Source organism: Pezoporus wallicus, unplaced genomic scaffold (genome assembly GCF_028554395.1).
Source record: "Pezoporus wallicus isolate ANWC-B61680 ecotype Strahan unplaced genomic scaffold, APGP_CSIRO_Pwel_v1 contig_4758, whole genome shotgun sequence".
Classification (NCBI taxonomy): domain Eukaryota; kingdom Metazoa; phylum Chordata; class Aves; order Psittaciformes; family Psittacidae; genus Pezoporus; species Pezoporus wallicus.
Genome location: NW_026641872.1, coordinates 669,028 through 675,846, shown reverse-complemented (window position 1 = coordinate 675,846; position 6,819 = coordinate 669,028).

Genomic DNA, 6,819 nt, shown 5'->3' with positions numbered 1-6,819 from the left:
TCAATAACAAAACCAAACAACAAGGGTAAAACCCCTCCTTTCCATTTCTAGAAATATTTGTCACATTAGTAGGAAGATATAATAAAATCTGTAAATAGAAACAGTTCAGAAGGCAGGAATGGGAGGCACAAGATAGCAGTGGATTTCAAAACATCCTGTATTATTTGTGAACTGTAAAATGTCTATCCACAAAAAACACTGCACTGGGACTTCGGAGCAACAAGATGACATGAAAAGAGAAGACTATAAAATATGATAGGCGGGGCTGTCTGTAGGTACTTTTGGTTGCCAAGGAAGAGCATTCCCAAGGGAACATTTTAGTCACTTGTTTAACATAAGCTGCAGATAGAATGTGATGGTAACACTGACAAAGCTGTGGTATCAGGGAGTTCTCTCACCTGTAACATACCTCCTGCCTTTGCCAGTAGTCTGTCCTCCACAAGCTAATAAAACACTGTATGAAGCTTACTTAATGTCATGTTCTTTTATGTTTATTTATGATGGCCAACTTAATATGCTTTAAAGTCAGATCACTGTCTTCTTCACAGTACACTTCTTGAACAATTTGGGGCTTTTTTTTAAGAAAATAGCCATATTTTAAAGAATACAAACTATTCAAGTCTATATCAACAGTTTCCAGTACGGTTTATTAGTAAGTTGAAACAGTATATACTCATGTCTTAAAGAAAACACCCACCAGTGTTAGGACCAGTCTTGTTCAACATCTTTGTCAGTTGGCAGTATTCAAGACCAGGTTGTACGAGGCCTTGGGTGATATGATTTAGCGTAAGGTGTTCATGCCACGGCAGGGGGGTTGGAACTAGATGATCTTAAGGTCCTTTCCAACCCTAATTATTCTATGATTCTATGTGATACAAAACACTTCTCAAGTTTAAGTGAATCTTGTAATGTAACTGCCGTTACATTACAAAGCAACACATAAAATCTTTTTTTAATTTGTGGCCCCACTGCTGTTGTACATTAATTTGGCAGCATTAATGCCTAGACAGATAATTTAGTTTAATATTTGTACACATTTTATTTATGCCTCTTAACTGTGACATTTCATACTTTGCTTTTTATGGATGATTTCAGGTCAGTTTTTCATTTTCTCAAGATCACACTGAATTCTGATCTTCCAAAACATTTACAAGCTCTTCTGTCTGGAAACCATCTGTATACATTATTATACATCAACATCTAATTCATGAATGAAAATATTATAAAGGATCAGTCATAGAACAAACCTTGGAAGTACCTCAACTGAAATCTTTCCAACAGACAGTGAATCAATAATTAAGTGCACATTTCCATCCAATTGTAGACCAATTTTATACCAATAAAATATAAATCATACTTCTGAGGTTGCTCATGACAGCATGTTGCATGTGAGAGTCTCCAAGTCCTTACTAAGACCCTAGCAAATACCTCAAAAACTTTTCTCCCACCTCTTTTATTTTTCAGTTAGCACGACAGAAAGGAATCAGGATTGCTAAGCATAATATGCTCTTGACAAATAATAGGTGCTTTTTAACGCTGATATATCATCTAGTTACTTAATACCACTGCTCCACAGCCAGTGAGGAAAACTGTTGGGTTACTTTTTTTTTTTTTTTTTTTATGGTCTCCTCTCATTTTTATTTCCCTTTCTTTCCAATTTTAAATGTCCTTTTCTTTCTTTCAGAAGTTCTCAGCCATGACCAGAGGTTCAGATTATTTCATTATTTTATTATTTAATGTAGTGTTGGTTTTTTTAGTTTCCTCAGTTCAAGTACGGAAGACTAGAACTAAAGTATTCCTTAGTGTCTGGACACAATTTTATAAAGACTTAAGGAATTTCTACTTAAACCTCCTTGGTTTGAATTGTTTCTCTTCCCCATAAGTAATTAACCTGTATATTTTATTTCATTCTATAATGCATTCATTAAAATTTCTTTTTATCATTTACTTTCTTTACAAAGAACTCATTTTGTCTCTTAGTCTTTCTAATTTTATCTGTTTTTTGTAAAGGTACATTACATAATGAAGACTATCCACCAAGGAGCAATGAGTTATAGAGAGCCACATATTGTAAATGTAATGAAGGCCAACCTATTTAACTGGACTTTCCATTTGAGTAGGATGATGTAAGATATGTTTCCTGTTTTCTGCTGGGATAGAGTGTCTGTGAGAACAAAGAATAGACTCAAAGAGAATGGAAAGAAAACAAAATAATTGCAGAAGACCCCACAGTCAAGAAAATCTGTTATCTACAATAACAAGTGGATTATGAAATCTCATCCTCATCTGCTATGAGCAAGTATCTGTGAAATTATAAGTAAATATCAAGTTCCCTCTTCTTCCTCACCCTGTAACTGATAAACGTGCGCTACTACATTCTTTCAGGGAACAGATGTCTCTGTGGTGGATGTAAAGCTTCTGACCTTAGAAATAACATGTAGCAATGTTACTATGTTAAATTTAGCAATGTTAACTGTGCTAAATTTCATAGGCAGATTTGATCTTCTTCAGTCCATGCTACAAATACATGGGAAATGATGTCAACACAGCATTTATCACTAACCTCTATGTCGGTAAACAGTGCTAAGTCTCAGTATATTTGCTTCTACTCAGAACTTTGTTAACTGCTCATTGCTCTTGGGAGTAAACACACACAAGCTCACATACACGTGCAAAGACAGACACTTTAAAACAGTTAAGGTGCTATTTTTTTCTTGTGACTTTTCATAGACATTTTTGATTACTAATCCTTTCATGCATACAGGAAGTTTTAATAAAGATTCAAAATTAAAAAAAAACAAAAAAAAACAAACCAAACCCAAACAACTCAGAAGCGATTGAAATGTCACTGTTACTGTTTTCTGTAGAATACGTGCTTTGCCTGATCAAGATCATGTAAACAGGCAGTACTTAGGAATACTATATTTTGGTTTGTGCCTTTATTAGTTTAATGTATGCTTTAAATATGGAAGTCGTGAAATGCAGTGAAAATATGTTTATTCTCACTTACAAAAAAAATCTGTGCTGAAAATCCTTTTCACTGGCAGGCCTGCAAACAAGTAACTGCCAGATCAGTTAATCTTAAAACTTCACAAAAAATAAGCTCATTATATTATAATTTGCCTGTGTCTGCTTAGATTTATTTTATGTTTTTATTGAGATACATATGTGGGAGAAATATTCTTTGTGCATACTGCAGTGTATAATGAAATATCCATGTTTCATTTTCTGTCCCTTGTGAATTGCAATTTATATAACTCCAGAACATTGTTCTTCTCAAAGAGCAGCTGAACAGCCCTCCCATTTGGGATATTGTAAGGTTTCAGAAAGCCAAAGACATCATCCTGTCTTCAGTAATTCCCAAGGAGAACTAAATATATATATATATATATATATATATATATATATATATGTGTGTGTGTATAATATATATATAATATATATATACACATATACACACCATTTTAAAGCTTTGAGAGTCTATAGCTATGTGTATTTTTCCAATAAAAAGCCTAAAAATTTTTATTCCTTTTGAAGATAGCCAGATGTATGAATGCAGATTTCGAACATGAGGAAGACAGAAATAAAACTTTTATTTTTACAGAACAGTGTCAGTCATACAGTGGACAATGCACTTCATACCTTTTCCCTTAATCAGCTTTATAGAACATAAATACCTGAACTAGTTTGACTACATTGTGTTCTCTGAGAAAACTGCTTCAGTTAGCAACTGCTCTTGCCACTGCTTTCTCTCATATTGCTGTTTACAACCACAGATATTTTCTTCTACTATTATGAGCACAGTCATTTAAAGATGATGGGCAATATATTTTCCTTCCCCATTGCTAAACCAACATGCAGCAGTTAGGCAGTTCTGAATGTTCAAAGTTTCTATGGCTTTGCATAGGTAGGTTTTGTTTCAGCAGAAGGTGAATTTATTGTGAAAAAGAATGAAGAGAAAGAATACACAGATCCTTTAAGAGTTTTGCACAGCATACCATGGGGAAAAAAAAATATGGGGAAGATTAATTTTGATTATCCCAAATATTTTCATTTTAATTAAAAACAAAACAAAACAAAAAAAACAAAACCAAAGCAAACAACAACAACAAAAAAAACCACCCACAAACCTTTAAAAATACAAGTTTAAGCTTATACTGTATGAGTTGTTTGCAGGCAGTTTTTGTTTGGTGTTTGCTTGTTTTTTTTTTTCTTGTGGCTTTAATCTTCCCTGCAAGTTTACTTATGCTGTTTTTCTATCATATAGTATAAAGCTGTAGCACCTGCAAATGTTCAGCCAATCACAGTGTATGGCCAATTAAAGCTTTTTGTTTATATTTTCCTGTTGCTTTAAGAATAGAAATGCTATTAAATAATTGAAACACTTGGAAATAGGAAAAGAAAGGCTTCATTAAATAGGCTAGCCTCAGCAAAAATTAACATTGCATTTATACTGTACTTTTTACAATGAAATTGTTCTGTTTCACAAAACAAAAATGCTGCATCTAGCTTGAAAAAAAAGAGAAGCTATGAAATAGAAATGCGTGCCTGCTATTGTAATGTTGTATCCAATATTTCATTAAAGCTTTTAAATAATTTACCCTGAGTTTTCAGCCTATGGTTTTTCCAATTCAGTTGTCCTAATGAATATGTTTGTTAAATTATTATCTAGCAAGAGAAAAAATCTTGAAAAAAAAAGAAAAAAAAAACAAACAACCGAGGACACTTTGAACTTCAAAATATCTCTGAAGAACAGCAACCAGATACTGTAAGACTTTGCTAATCCAATCACATAATTAAATTAAAAGATGTTGAATTTTATATCTCACTTCCCAGACTGGGAATATTATTTATTAAAGGTTATATACCATTAATAGCTAAAAAATTGCTGAAACAAAGCTTTCATCAGATTGCTTCAATACACATAAACACACATAGGAAAAAATTAAAAAAAAAAAAGGAGAAATTGCTTTCTGAATGTTATTTTTAATTACTGGAGAGAGCAAGGTATTGCAAAATATGTATTGTTTTTTTTTGTGACTAAACAAACTTGCAGAAGTGCAACTGCTCAGTGACTAGATGATTTAGATTGTGTTACATGCATTTCCAGAATCACAAAACTTTTCTTTTATGAGTTCTGTACTTTGTAATGTCATTCAAATACCTGTTTTAGGAAGCCAGAATAGGAAGTCAAAATTAGCCAGAGTCAGTAGGCTTTACGGTTATGAAGCTTGGATGCATGATATATGACTTTGTTTCTCATTAGTGTATTCCTCTCTGTCACTTAGGAGTCTTCTTGTTGTTGTTCTTGCTGTTTCTGGAGGTTGGACTTTGGATGGAAGCTTCATGATCGGAAAAATGCCCTAAAACTAAATAGTGTGGTGGACTATTCAGAGCCAACAAGGGCATTTAAATATTAAAATGCGACAGGAATGCAGGAATGTCTGTCCTATGAAAATGCATGTCCTCCATTTCAGTATAAACTAAATCATATGAAAATATATGACTGTATGATTATCTACAAAAAGCTCTATTTCTTCTTTTTAATGAGCATATGTGGATTTCTTCTTAAGGCACCAAACCAATTCCTTAGAAGAAGTATAACTAGTGGTCCTGTAATAGTATATTAGATAATCCTTGAAGGTTATGCTAGATTAACTGAACCTGTTTATCTTCCTTCCCTCTTTTTAGCTACACTTTGAAACAAACAAGTCATAATATAGAATACATTTCATAATTTTATTGGAATTTAAATTGTTGAACAAGAAATGAATTCTCAGACAAAAAAAAAGTTTCTCTTTTATGTACTCCCCCTTATTGATCACTTGAGATTAATTTTGTACAGTCAATGGAAAATCCTTACAGTTATAGATGCATTGTCATCCGTACTCCAGGCATCAATAAATTCTTGAGTGAATGATTACAAAACCAGTTAAAGTCAGACCTAATATGGTTTAAAATTAGTCAGAGAGCTTTCTTTAATCATAATGAAATCCTTAAATAGAATGCAGACAAAAACTAATGAAAAAATAAAAATCTTTGAAATACTAATAGAAAACAAAAAGCAAATACAGAATTTCCTAATCCAGTGCAGAAAACTTTCAACATTTTTTCACTTTATAAAAGGAAATGAGAATATTTTTAACCACTAGTTTCAGTGAACTGTGAATTTCCTGAATCCCTGGTCTTCATGCATCTTTCTTGCGATGACCTGTTGTTACACCCCATTAAAAAAGAACATTGTGTTTCCTTGCATAATGCAGCATGCTGACATAACAGCAAACAATATATCATTCTGATGACCCTTCATGACTGAGAATTTTGGGAAGCTGTGGTTCACTGAAAAACAGGATTTAAACAAGCTTTATTTATGTTTTTAACCTTTGCAATGCCACAGTTTTGTGATATTTAATGTAGATTAAACATGTTATATGAATTTCCCATATTTCATCTGAGAAAGTTATTCTTTAGTTCAGAATGTAAGTAATGAAACTCTGTAATATATAATTCATACTTTAACAGTTATGCCAGCTTTGAAGATGTACACTGGGAACACTTTTCAGGATATATAAAATATAAATGTTATTCAATAGCATTGGTAGCTTCATGTTTGGCGCAAAGTGTTGTTGTTTCCTGTGCATTCTGTGACAGTCCAGTGTGTGTTACCAGATCTCTAAGTATGCAACACACTAACTCTTGTGACACCCAAACCCAGCTTGCAACACACCAAGTTTTACTATTAGATCATGTTCTGCAATGCCCAAACAGACAGGTAGAACCACATGGATTGAAATGAATCTGTGATAATGTGCTAAACAA